The following is a 14,193-nucleotide window of genomic DNA, read 5'->3' as shown; positions in this document are numbered from 1 at the left end:
CTGAAGCGAGGAGTACATGCAATGGAGTAGGTGAGGAAAATGGAATTTGCATGAAATATGGGAGCTATGGAAGGTTGAATAAAGTTTGACAAAAATCAAGGTAAAGCAAACTAGAAGTTCGGTGCCACAGATATTCTGCCAACGTGTTCTGCATTCACCATTGAATTGGGAACATTTCTTCACAGGCTCCAAGCTTTGACCCAAAGGCACTGCTGAGATTTGAACTCAGAATCTCCTGTTTACTAGACAGGCGCTTTAACCATCTAAGCCACAGCACCAACCTTGATTGTGGGCTTGCAAGTTTAGAACAGATTTCAATTATTTTGATTAAACACCAGTATTGTTGATTTCTTATGCTGACTTTGAGAGTGCAAATTAAAATATTCATCTGCAATGGGCTTTTGAAAGTGTAAAAATTGCAGTAATTTCTGAAAGTTATTAATTTATAGCAGTCCTGCAGGGAAGAAGTAAACAAACAGGAAATATTTTACGAATTTTGAAGTGATTAAACATGACCAGAAAACTATAGTGGCATAATGCAGGACAAGACCAGGAGCGAGTTTTTACATTAACCGAAAATCTAGCAAAACTTCTTGATGGCTGTTGCAATTTGGCAAACCCAACATTGCCACGATTCTTCCACTTTTCATAAATCATCCTGCATTTTCTATTCTTTTTTCCTACTGTTCATTGGGGAGCAAGCGCCTTGAGACAAACTGAAAGCCCTGACAGGGACTTGAACCCTGGGCCCTCAGATTAAAAGTCTGATGCTCTACCGACTGAGCTACCAGGGCCCATTCTTAAACATTCCTCATTGCTCACTTCAAACTCTCATATTGTACCTTTTGAATTTTCTTCATTGGTAATTCAGCCTCTCCTGCTCATTTTCCTCACAAGCAGAGCGGCAGCCTTCCTTTGGCTCCCTTTCTCAAATTCTTCAGCTTGTACTTGCTTTTTACCAGTGACTTGTGATGTGACAACTGTTGTTACCCAGGGACGTGCACTGGTACTTCGAGTACATTGAAGATTACATTTTGATTGGTGAGAGATGAGTGGGAAGCAACAGAGACACAGATTTTATTTTTAGAGAAAGAATAAAGGGTGTCATCTGATGTTTGTTGTGGCAGAGCGTGAACGCAAGTAAGCCCATCTAGTAAAGGAGCAAATTATGCAAATTGCAAAGTTTCAGGGTGTAAAATTGTGTCTGCACCACATCTTCATGGAAAACGCCCCATCATTTATCCCGCCCGATTCGTTCTTGCTAACATGCAGCAACATAAATCGTTCAATATAAAAGCAAATTACTGTGGATGTGAAATCTGAAAAAAAAACAGGACATGATGGAAAATATCAGTGGGTCTGGCAGCATCTGTGAAGAGAGAACCGAGCTAATATTTCGAGGCTGGGTCACTCTTCATCAGAGTAAAGCATTTAATCATTCAATCGTTGCTCACAGATATCGCTGAGAAACAGCCAAAATGTTCCTTCTGGAATTCCTCAGGTAAATCCTGTCATGCATCCAAAGGAAAATACTGCGGAAGCTGCGACTCTGCGTGCGAGTCTAAAAATGATAGGATTGAGGCTCAGAAAATGAGAGGATATCTTTGGAGCCAGACACAGTGTTAATGTTTAAAATCCGTGTGATCTTTACTCAGAGCTGAAGCGAGGAGTACATGCAATGGAGTAGGTGAGGAAAATGGAATTTGCATGAAATATGGGAGCTATGGAAGGTTGAATAAAGTTTGACAAAAATCAAGGTAAAGCAAACTAGAAGTTCAGTGCCACAGATATTCTGCCAACGTGTTCTGCATTCACCATTGAATTGGGAACATTTCTTCACAGGCTCCAAGCTTTGACCCAAAGGCACTGCTGAGATTTGAACTCAGGATCTCCTGTTTACTAGACAGGCGCTTTAACCATCTAAGCCACAGCACCAACCTTGATTGTGGCTTGCAAGTTTAGAACAGATTTCAATTATTTTGATTAAACACCAGTATTGTTGATTTCTTCTGCTGACTTTGAGAGTGCAAATTAAAATATTCATCTGCAATGGGCTTTTGAAAGTGTAAAAATTGCAGTAATTTCTGAAAGTTATTAATTTATAGCAGTCCTGCAAGGAAGAAGTAAACAAACAGAAAATATTTTACGAATTTTGAAGTGATTAAACATGACCAGAAAACTATCGTGGTATAATGCAGGACAAGACCAGGAGCGAGTTTATACATTAACCGAAAATCTAGCAAAACTTCTTGATGGCTGTTGCAATTTGGCAAACCCAACATTGCCACGATTCTTGCACTTTTCATAAATCATCCTGCATTTTCTATAATGCAAATTGCAAAGTTTCAGAGTGTAAAAGTGTGTCTGCACCACATCTTCATGGAAAACGCCCCATCATTTATCCCGCCCGATTCATTCTTGCTAACATTCAGCAATATAAATCGTTCAATATAAATGCAAATTACGGTGGATGCGAAATCTGAAAAAAAAAACAGGAAATGTTGGAAAATATCAGTGGGTCTGGCAGCATCTGTGAAGAGAGAACCGAGCTAATGTTTCGAGGCTGGGTCACTCTTCATCAGAGTAAAGCATTTAATCATTCAGTCGTTGCTCACAGATATCGCTGCGAAACAGTCAAAATGTTCCTTCTGGAATTCCTCAGGTAAATCCTGTCATGCATTCAAAGGAAAATACTGCAGAAGCTGCGACTGCGTGAGAAGCTAAAAATGATGGGATTGAGGCTCAGAAAAGGAGAGGATATCTTTGGAGCCAGACACAGTGTTAATGTTTCAAATCCGTGTGATCTTTACTCAGAGCTGAAGCGAGGAGTACATGCAATGGAGTAGGTGAGAAAAATGGTAGTTGCATGAAATATGGGAGCTATGGAAGGTTGAATAAAGTTTGACAAAAATCAAGGTAAAGCAAACTAGAATCTCGGTGCCACAGATATTTTGCCAACATGTTCTGTATTCACTATTGAATTGGGAACATTTCTGCACAGGCTCCTAGCTTTGACCCAAAGGCACTGCTGAGATTTGAACTCAGGATCCTCTGTTTACTACACAGGTGCTTTAACCATCTAAGCCACAGCACCAACCAAGAAATTGTGAAGGATCACCTATGCACGTTTCTTCGAGTGCCTTTGGGTGCCCTCTTTGTGTTCCCTGACCTTAGCAAGTTCCTGGGCGTCTACTCTGTCTTTAACTATGGGAAAAAAAATTATCTGACATTCTACTTGGCGCTATGTCAAAGGGGACATGCATTACCAAAACCGGGAACCTCTACCTATCACAACTATTATCCTTATCTGTAAACATTTTATTACAATCTAAAAACCTTATCCATTCACACCACATTACATATCACTTTCTGACTCGGCAGTCGAGTTCAGAACAATATAATACATTGGTATCCTTTATTAACATAGTGCTTTATTCATTAAGGGGCTGGGGGGATTGGTGAAAACCGAAAATAGGGGATTGAACTCCGTAAATGGTTGAGGGGCAGGAACGGGAAGCTCTCCTTTTCCATTTCCTCAACTTGAGGGTCTGAACAATTACGCAGAGGATTGCAATCACCAACAGTGATTCAATCACGTACGACATTGAATACCATGTCATAACCTTTGTGCACCAGGTCTGAACTTCGCTGATCAGAGCTGAGCACGGGGGAGTTGGTGTGAGGGAAACATTGACGGCGGGGGTTGTGGGGGAAACGTGACTTGCTTCCACATATACAAATACAACATTTAACAGTAATAGGTAGGCTTCCATCATGGTCTTCTCTTCGTTCTCTTTGTTCTCTTCCTCCTGTATGGCCGATCCTTGCCGTGAACCGTCTTTCGTCCTTCGAAAGCTATGGGATCAAGCACAGTATCTGTCAATACACAGTTTAATATCCGTACTTGTTAGTGTATCTGTCCTCTCATTCCAATTGACCCATTAAATGACTGGCCAAGTCACACCCTGTGACTCCCCTCATTTTATTTTTTAAAAGCGAATTTTAGGAACAGAATACACCTAACAACTTTCCTCCTGCGAGCCGTCTCGCAGGCTTTGCAAATTTACCATCCGTATGTTCCTGGATGTAAATAGCATGTGGGATGGCGGCCGAAGGGCTACCTAACGAAAAATGAAAACAAATTTTGAAACAAAAGGTCGAAAGGGTTGCGTATGGGCCGCTACTGGTAAGATTTGGATGGGATCACCGGGTAAGGCGTGCTGTGCCGTACCCGAGCTTGGCTGACCAAAGTGGGTTCTCAGACAGGGCGGGTCCTCAGTTCCGTTTGTCCACTGCCTGAGTAACCTGGAATGAACGGGCAAGAATGTGTTTACCGTGGGTTTGCAGCCTCTATTCACCGAATAGAGGGGCACCTAAAACAAGGGAGGAGCCAAGATGCTCCAACATCTAAAAACAGGGAACAAGTCGTGAACCGTGTCGGTTCACCAGAGGATACAACTGAAGTTCTCAGAGGTATCTGCAGATAAACTAGTGTGCGTGTGAGGTGGTCACAATCAAACCATTGGATTGGGAACTGAAGTTCTCAAAGGTTTCAGCGGAGAAACTTAAAGTGCGTGCGAGGTGGTCACAATCTTTTCAGCTGAGAAGAAGGTGGCGAACCTCCAACTGAACCATTAACATTACAAACAAACAAACATAAACTTACAAACAAAACATCCGTGCAGGTTCCATCAGAAAGGATATTGCTTCCCTCAAGCGGTTCCTATTTTACATAATCTGGACACCTCACTTTTCCTCTGCCTCTGTGAACAGGGTCACAAAGGGGTTGCCGTATCGGGAGTCAGACACCGTGTCGTCCTGCTCTCCCGGATCCCACACCTTTGTGTGGATAAGGCATGCAATTTTTGAATTATGTGACCGGGGGTCACTTTCATCGTTACGGAGAAGTCTGTATGAATTGTCCCTGTGCCAAAGTGTTGGGTTTAAACCTGAAGGGGTATTGTCCGGGTAGTCGGGGTCGGGTGGTGGGCCTGGATATTTAATGTAGGAGACTTCCATGGGGTCACTGGAGTTGTGGTCGTAGTCGCTACATTGTGGGCTGTGGGGTTGTGTGCTGTGGCTGTCCTCAAAGTCAGTGTCAGTATCGCTGTCTCTGCTGTGGCAGCTTGTGGGCGTTTCGGGGCGTGGTCTGTTGTGGTCAGTGGGCGGAGTCGTGGGCGAGTCCGATGATGAACTGGTCTGTGAGGGGGATGGTGGAAATGTGTCTCTCGTGGGCGGGGCGAGATGTTCTGCTGCGTCCAGTGAGATATGGTGTGCATTGTTAGACTGTGTTCCATATGCCTTCAGTTGGTTAATATGGAACCATGCAGTCTTTCCACTGGGGGTATTTTATCCTGTAAACTGAGGGGCTAATTTTGTCCGAAATTGAACATGGGCCTGAAAATTTTGGTGCCAAAAAACTGCTGGGGTTATAAACAGATAGCATTACCTGGTGCCCAACCTGAAATTCTGTGGGGTGTACGTTCTTATTAAAGCGGGCTGTGCTTTGTTTGCGTCGTTTTCCTAGTTGAACTGCGGCTGCGATCTGTGCAGACCTCACAGTCTCAACTAGGTCTTTAACTGCCTTTTCATGTGTGAGGGCCGTCACTTCGGGGCTAGTCATGTCCAGTCCTAAAAGGAATTCTGTACCTTTCATAGGGCGTCCGGTCATGAGTGTGTCTGGGGTGAATCCTGTTGATGTGGAAACCGTATTTCGGATAAACTTTAGTGCAAATGGGAGTACCGAATCCCATGTTGAGTTGTTTTCCTGAACCATTTTTCTAAGGGTAGATTTTAGGGTCCGATTCATGCGCTCTACAATCCCGCTGGACTGTGGGTGATACGCAATGTGAAAATTTTGTTTAATGCCGAATATGGTCAGGACGTTCTTCATGACACGTCCTGTGAAGTGAGATCCCTGGTCCGAATCTATACTTCTGGGTAAACCCCATCTCGTGAAGATGTGGTGGGTCAGGATTTTTGCAGCTGTCTTAGCTGTATTAGTTCGTGAGGGGAATGCCTCTACCCATTTGGTAAAGGTATCAATTACAACCAGCACGTATTTATAGCCATTCCTACAAGGGGGCAATGGTCCTATAAAGTCGATCTGGAGGTTTGTCCAGGGGCCATTAACTGGTCGAGTATGCCGAAGCTGTGCCTTTTTGGAATACCTCTCCGGGTTATTCTGGGCGCAAATAAGGCAATTCTCAATGTAATGGGTTACATCGGTCCTTAAGTTAGGCCACCAACAGAATTGCCTGAGGTGCCTCGTGGTTGGGTCGATCCCTTGATGTCCGTGTCCGTCATGGAACAAAGCAATCATTTGGGTTCTGTACTGCTGCGGGACCACATAAAGCTGGTCCTTGATGATCACACCCTCATGTGTGGTCAGAGCGTGTCTAAACTTATCATACTGAGGCACAAAGTTGCCTTTAAAAATCTCCCTGAGATCTTCATCCTGCTTCTGTGCCTCGGCTAAATCCTTAATGTCTGTCTGTGAGACTTGAACTGCACTCACAGGGGCGCTAGCTGGTGCGCTAGCTGGGGGTGTCCAAAGGTGTCCTCGCCTGGAACCTGCTTTTGCCAGTGCGTCGGCTTTTACATTCCCAGGGGGGGATGACCTATGGTGGCTTCTAACTTTTATAATGCCTAAGGTCCTATCCTTCGCTTTGTCTAGAATGTGGCGGAGTAAAGGGGCTGATGGAAAGGGTTTCCCGTCTGCGGAGACAAAACCTTGTGTCCTCCACAGGGGTAGAAAATCCGTTAAGCTGTTGCAGACATATAGACTGTCCGAATATATGTCCGTTGGGCTGGGGAAAGAATCTGGGTGGTCCACTATGTAAGCTATGGCCGTGCGCTCTGCTGCCTGCGCGCCTAAGTGACCTGGCAATTTTAGTGCTATTTCTTCGAGTGCGTGACCCTGCGCGTCCTCGACATAGATGCCGCATCCAGTGATACGCTCACCATCTAAAACCGTGGATGAACCGTCCACGTACATCCTCAGTGGGCCACACGTGTCTGTGTGTTGTGGGCTTTGTCTTGGGTTCCCTATCTTCCTGGGGGGTGTCTTGGCTATGATGGGTCCTGTGTTGTGTAGGGGTGCTACAATTTCACATTCATGGGGCTGTCCTGGATATTGGAGGTTGTCGGCTAAAAATGTGTGTGTGCGGGTCCGTTTTACCGTAATGTCGCGTCCTTGTAAAAGTAGTGTCCACCTAGCTGCCCTAATCTGGCTAACTGAACCGTCCTTCATGCGACCGTCGAGGAGTAACTGTGTGGGGGTGTGCTCGGTCAAAATGGTGATGGGGTTGAGTCCGGTAATGTAGGAAAAGTATTGCACTGCCCAGAAAACTGCAAGGAGGTGCCTCTCGCAGGCTGAGAATCCTTGTTCTACTGGGTCTAAAAGTCGGGAGGCATAAGCCACTGGTCTTAGCTGCTCGTGCCGTTCCAGAAGTAACACGGCCGAGAGGGTATAGGCACTCATAAAATCTATCCCCAATATGTGTTCTGCTGAACGGGGAAGATTTACTAAAACAACTGGGTGTCTGGTGGAAATGTTCCCTCGCTGGATTGCTACGGGTGCTGTAATGTGTCCCTGCTGCGAGTGTCCTGTGAAACCGCTAAGTGTGATGGTGGAGGTGGTCGGCCACGTGTCTGCCTGTGCCGTGGTGGTGGAATTAATTGTGGTGCGGGACCCTCCTGTGTCCCAAAGTAACTCTATGGGCTTCCCTCTAACCTTAGCTGTGACTACCGGTCTTCCGGATTGATCCCAACGAGTGTCACAGACCCAAGTGGGGGAGCCCGAACACCGTCAGTCCGTCCCGTCCACATTGGTCTGTCCTGACTGTATCCCTATACTATGAATCGGCTTTCCTCGATTTCTATTCAGAGCGACTGTCTGCTGGCCTCTCTGTGATCTTTGGGGTGCATTGCATTCCTTAGCCCAATGTCCTAACTGGCCACAGTTGTAGCATTCGAGCGACTTCTGTGGAGGGCTGTTCTTTCCTTCATTTACCCATGCGGGGCTTTGGTGTGCTCTCACTGCCTGAATGTCCGCTGCAGCCTGAGCTTCCTCTGGGGACTTTACTTTGCCTTTGCCCTGAAGTGATTGCTCCCAAGCGCGGGACAATCCTTTCAGGACCCATTTCTCATTGTGGGCCTCTTCTGAGGGGTCATAACTGTTGCAAGCACTCTGTCCTGCATCTGTGGCATGGGCAATTATGGTGCGCGTCCATTTAACCATGTTTTCACGGTTCAAATGGGCTCTATTTAAATCGCCGAAAACTGCGTTAAAATGGATCCACAGCCTTCCTGCAAATGCTGTGGGATGCTCTGTTTTCTTTTGTCGGCACTTGTTTAGTCCTTCGACTGGGTCACCTCGGTTATACCCTATGGCATCTAAAATGGAGGTGTGCATTTCCTCTAGGGTGCCTCCGCCAACGTTCTGTGGGTCGGGGAGGGCTGCTATAACAGACTGGTCTAAGCTCAGAACCGTGAGCTTAACCTGCTCTCTCTCGTCCAGGCCGTACATGGTTGCCTGCTGTTAAACTTTCGCGAAAAATTGGTGGGGGTCTGCGGTGGGGAGAAACGGAGTGATCTTCTCACACGCATCCCTGAGTTGGGTTACAGTTAAGGGGGTGGTGTAGGTAATATCGGGTGCACCTTCTGTGGTCGCTTTCCTTTGGGTGGTGACTGGATTCATGGGTGCGGTAGCTATTTGATCTGTGGGGGGTTGGGGTGCTTGTCTTTTCTGCTGCGCTGCTGGTGCACATGTTCCTTGAACATAGCGCTGCGCTGTCTCACTTAATTCCTGCCAGTCTGGGGCATTCTCCTCATCTAGCTGTGTTCCAAAAGTACTTTGGAACCCATTTTCTGCACTGAAAGCAGCGTTTGTAGCTCCGCAATCTGCTTTCTACACTTCGCATGATCCACTGTACTTTGCCTTTGTTCTGTGGTGGCAGCATGGAGTGCTCTTAAAGCTGCCTTAAGGTCAGAGCATTGCCTCTGCAATACCTCTACCTGCTTCTCTGATTCTTCTCTTATCAGGACGGCACGTTGCACGTCCTGATAGGCCTTTTCGTACTGGGTCTGGGAACTGCTCAGATGGGCTAGACAAGACTGATGTGCCCTCTTGGCATCATCCACCTCTCTACCCTTCTCTGCCAGCTTCCCGCTAAGTTCCATGTTTTCTTTCTCGATGTCCCTGACATCAACTTTGCTCATCCTATTTCTCTCTTCTAATTCTGCCCGGAGCGTCTGAACGACCTCCTCTGTGCCTCGCAACTGTGCCAAACAGGACACGATTGCCATCGGCTTGCGTGCTTTACTGAGGTTTATCTTATGAATTTGAGAGAGGTTCTCCCACCACGTATGTCCTATACTTCCGGGACCTGTCTCCTCATTCATACAGAACTCTTTCCAAAGGGGCCATCCCTTTCCTTGCAGATACTTGCGGAGTTCCAGCTCCCACACGGGACACTGACCTACTCGGCTACTGCTGGTCGCTGCGACCACAAACCGTTCTGGGTTCATGAGGCGTTCCATTGCCTGCATGGCCATTTTCTCTTACTCACTTAAATTTGGAACAGGGGGTGTTGAGGTTATGTTTTACGAGACAGGTAAGGCTTACGCTATGTTCCGTTCACAAAACTCCCGATAGTTCGTCGCAACAAAAGCTCTCAGGTTTTCCTTACAACCCTGTTAGTACGCATGCACAAAACACACTTCCGAATTATCTTTATTCGTTTGAACACCTTGATTACTTGTGATTTTGCTTTTTCTTTACTCAGATTTCTAATTCAAATTTCTGGGTCCTCGACGGAGTGGGGGTGCCACTTGTAACCGCGTCCCATCAGGATGTCGCCACTAAATGTTGCTCGTTTTACTGGAGTGTATTAACACGCCTCCGTTTAAAGGCCATGTGCTTAACACTACTATGGCCCTGTGTATGTGATTATGCTCAGGAGTCGCAAGGTGCCGTATTTAGATGCCTCACAAGTACATCAAGGTCAGGTTCAAAGTAATAAATCTGTACACCGATTAGTAAGTCCAAACGATTGTGTTTATTATAACAAATATAATAAATACACATGCATACGCTAAAAAGACTAACTTACTTCTAATACTAAACAACTAAAATACTTATCTAGACAGGAACAGGCAAGGTCAGGGAGCAAGGCCTTCGTCCCGTTCTTGGTCTGCAACTCTCAGGTATTTAAAGTCGTCAGGGTCTAGCAAAGTCTGGATCACGTAGCGATCGTTGTGGTGGCACTTACAGTTCGATGGCTGATGCTCAACGGCCGGTGCTGAAACTGGAGTCAGGATGCGATGTAACAAGTCTGGGCCGGAGTCTGGAAGCAACAGACCGAACCATGTGCGGGGTCTACTTTTATAGATCCCCCAAAGTCCGTGCCCCTTCGGGGCGGTCTTTTACCTGCCATGTATCGATTGGGCCTTTTCCCAATCGATATCTTCCAAACCCCCCCCCCCCCAATCTGAGGGTCGCTTCTCGATGGGTGGGGCGGTACCTATGGTTCTTTGTGTTGGATACTATGGTGCCATTCTGTCTGGGCGTCTACTCAAAAGTATCAATTCATACTTAAATGTTTCTATTGTGTGGGGTCTGGATCTGGATCACCTCATTACTATGTAGATCTTGTTGCCATTTACACCTTTGGCTGATACTCTGCACCTGGCCACAAACTGGTTTCTGTACGTGCAGAATGCTAATTAGTCTTCTGCAAACTGCTTGTCCTTGCTAAGACTGTTTTTCCCTGTAGCCTTAGCAGTTAGAACATAGAACAGTACAGCACAGAACAGGCCCTTCGGCCCTCAATGTTGTGCCGAGCCATGATCACCCTACTCAAACCCACGTATCCACACTATACCCGTAACCCAACAACCCCCCCTTAACCTTACTTTTTATTAGGACACTACGGGCAATTTAGCATGGCCAATCCACCTAACCCGCACATCTTTGGACTGTGGGAGGAAACCGGAGCACCCGGAGGAAACCCACGCACACAGGGGGAGGACGTGCAGACTCCACACAGACAGTGACCCAGCCGGGAATCGAACCTGGGACCCTGGAGCTGTGAAGCATTTATGCTAACCACCATGCTACCCTGCTGCCCCTCCATTTTGTAGCCCAGTGTCCATCTTAGATGGCTACCAGTGAGATCAGACAGTGTGTAACCCGGGGAGGAGGGAGCCACTGAGATCAGACAGTGTGTAACCCAGGGAAGATGGAGTCAGTGAGATCAGACTGTGTGTAACCCGGGGTAGGATGGAGCCAGTGAGATCAGACAGTGTGTAACCCGGGGTGGATGGAGCCAGTGAGATCAGACAGTGTGTAACCCGGGGAGGTTGGAGCCAGTGAGATCAGACAGTGTGTAACCCGGGGAAGGATGGAGTCAGTGAGATCAGACAGCGTGTAACCAGGGGAGGATGGAGCCAGTGAGATCGGACAGTGTGTAACCCGGGAAGGATGTAGCCAGTGAGATCAGACAGTGTGTAACCTGGGAGGATGGAGTCAGTGAGACCAGACAGTGTGTAATCCGGGGACGATGGAACCAGTGAGTTCAGACAGTGTGTAACCCGGGAGGATGGAGTCAGTGAGACCAGACAGTGTTGAGCCAGTGAGATCAGACAGTGTGTAACCAGGGGAGGATGGAGCCAGTGAGATCGGACAGTGTGTAACCCGGGAAGGATGGAGCCAGTGAGTTCAGACAGTGTGTAACCCGGGAGGATGGAGTCAGTGTGATCAGACAGTGTGTAACCCGGGAAGAATGGAGCCAGTGTGATCAGACAGTGTGTAACCCGGGGAGGATGGAGCCAGTGTGATCAGACAGTGTGTAACCCGGGAAGAATGGAGCCAGTGTGATCAGACAGTGTGTAACCCGGGGAGGATGGAGCCAGTGTGATCAGACAGTGTGTAACCCGGGGAGGATGGAGTCAGTGAGATCAGACAGTGTGTAACCCGGGGAGGATGGAGCCAGTGAGATCAGACAGTGTGTAACCCGGTGAGGATGGAGTCAGTGAGATCAGACAGTGTGTAACCCAGGGAGGATGGAGCCAGTGAGATCAGACAGTGTGTAACCCAGGGAGGATGGAGCCAGTGAGATCAGACAGTGGAGCCAGTGAGATCAGACAGTGTGTAACCCGGGGAGGATGGAGCCAGTGAGATCAGACAGTGTGTAACCCGGGGAGGATGGAGCCATTGAGATCAGACAGTGTGTAACCCGGGGAGGATAGAGCCAGTGAGATCAGACAGTGTGTAACCCAGGGAAGATGGAGTCAGTGAGATCAGACTGTGTGTAACCCGGGGTAGGATGGAGCCAGTGAGATCAGACAGTGTGTAACCCGGGGTGGATGGAGCCAGTGAGATCAGACAGTGTGTAACCCGGGGAGGATGGAGTCAGTGAGATCAGACAGTGTGTAACCCGGGTAGGATGGAGCCCGTGAGATCAGACAGCGTGTAACCAGGGGAGGATGGAGCCAGTGAGATCGGACAGTGTGTAACCCGGGAAGGATGGAGCCAGTGAGATCAGACAGTGTGTAATCCGGGGACGATGGAACCAGTGAGTTCAGACAGTGTGTAACCCGGGAGGATGGAGTCAGTGAGACCAGACAGTGTGTAACCCGGGAAGAATGGAGCCAGTGAGATCAGACAGTGTGTAACCCGGGGAGGATGGAGCCAGTGAGATCAGACAGTGTGTAACCCGGGGAGGATGGAGCCAGTGAGATCAGACAGTGTGTAACCCGGGAAGAATGGAGCCAGTGAGATCAGACAGTGTGTAACCCGGGGAGGATGGAGTCAGTGAGATCAGATAGTGTGTAACCCGGGGAGGATGGAGCCAGTGAGATCAGACAGTGTGTAACCCGGGGAGGATGGAGTCAGTGAGATCAAACAGTGTGTATCCCGGGGAGGATGGAACCAGTGATATTGGACAGTGTGCAAACTGCCAAAGGTGGACCCATAGAAATTGGATAGTGTGTCTCCCATGGAGCAACGGCGGACCTTCAATTAAACACACAGCGGTGGCGGCACTGTGGAGCAGGATTAGCTGTGCTGCCTCACAACGCTATGGATTCGGGTTCAACCCGGGCCTCGGGTCACTCTCCGTGTGGAGTTTGCACATTCTTCCCGTACCCCGCGTCTGCATGGGTCTCATCACCACAAAGCCAAAGGGTGGGTAGATTGGCCACACTCAATTGCCCATTCTTTGCAAAAAAAATAATTGGGTACCCTAATTTTAGAGGGAAAAAAAGAAGCACAGAGCCTTGCAGCGTGGGGCCCAGGCCATTATGTGTATGTTGGAAGGGTGGGGGCTGGAGAGAGAGAGAGATGCGGGGCACACTGAGAAGCTAATGTGTGGGAAGACCATGAGAATACCCTAACGTTATTGTCAGTCTGAAATGTATGAATGTTTACGTTATCCATACTCAGTTAGTGATCTCCCACAGCCCTCTGGGGTGGGGGGGGGGGGGGGGAGACAATTTCAAAGATTAACAGTCTTCTATCTGAAGAAATTCCGACTCACCTTGTTCCAATGTGCCATTCATTATATTGTGAAATTGTGCCCCTCGACTCAACAAACTTGGGAAACGTCGTACCTGCATCTCCCCTGTCCTTTGATCTAAGGACTCTTTTGGTTTCAATGTTGTTACCTCCGATTCTTCGAAACTCGAGAGAATAGAAGCCGAGGTTGCCCAACCTGTCTCCCTAAAACAGTGATCTCCGGAATAAGTTTGCTGAACCGTTGTTACACTCCTTCTCTGGTGGCTTTACAAGGCGCATGGTTAGAATCTAAAATGAACGGCCTGAGAATGTGGCGAAGCCATATTCAATCAGAATTAAATTGAAAAAGCAACAATTCACAAAACAGCGATGAGGAGGTTGGAAAGTGAGTTGAGCTGAGTTGGTTTTGCTGGGAGCCGACATTGACAAATGGACAGAATGGCCAACAGCAGAGTTACAAACATGATGTCATTTGTTTCCATTCAAATAATAATTGAAATGAATTGGGCCAGGTAAATAGAACAGCCACATTTCCGAATACAGAGTGTCTGAAAAGAGACTCTGATGTTAGGGATTTAATTACAGAATGGTCAATCAGAATGAATGCCACCTCTGAAACAGTATACGTTCTCCAGGTATCTGCGTGGATCTCACCCTCAAAACACAAAGGTGCA

The 14,193-nt window shown here is 47.5% G+C and overlaps 3 non-coding genes across 3 annotated transcripts; all 3 read right to left on the bottom strand.

Moving 5' to 3' along the window:
- Positions 1-204: 204 nt before the first annotated feature.
- On the bottom strand, positions 205-278 carry trnat-agu. Its single transcript has one exon. It is a non-coding gene; the product is annotated as a tRNA-Thr (tRNA).
- A 443-nt stretch (positions 279-721) lies between these two features.
- trnak-uuu lies at positions 722-794 on the bottom strand. Its single transcript has one exon. It is a non-coding gene; the product is annotated as a tRNA-Lys (tRNA).
- Positions 795-1,861: 1,067 nt separating this feature from the next.
- On the bottom strand, positions 1,862-1,935 carry trnat-agu. The gene has a single exon. It is a non-coding gene; the product is annotated as a tRNA-Thr (tRNA).
- Positions 1,936-14,193: the final 12,258 nt, after the last annotated feature.

The sequence above is a fragment of the Scyliorhinus canicula genome, chromosome 6, assembly GCF_902713615.1.
Source record: "Scyliorhinus canicula chromosome 6, sScyCan1.1, whole genome shotgun sequence".
NCBI lineage: Eukaryota > Metazoa > Chordata > Chondrichthyes > Carcharhiniformes > Scyliorhinidae > Scyliorhinus > Scyliorhinus canicula.
Note: the sequence above shows the minus strand (reverse complement) of the source record. Positions and strands in the feature narration are given on the sequence as shown.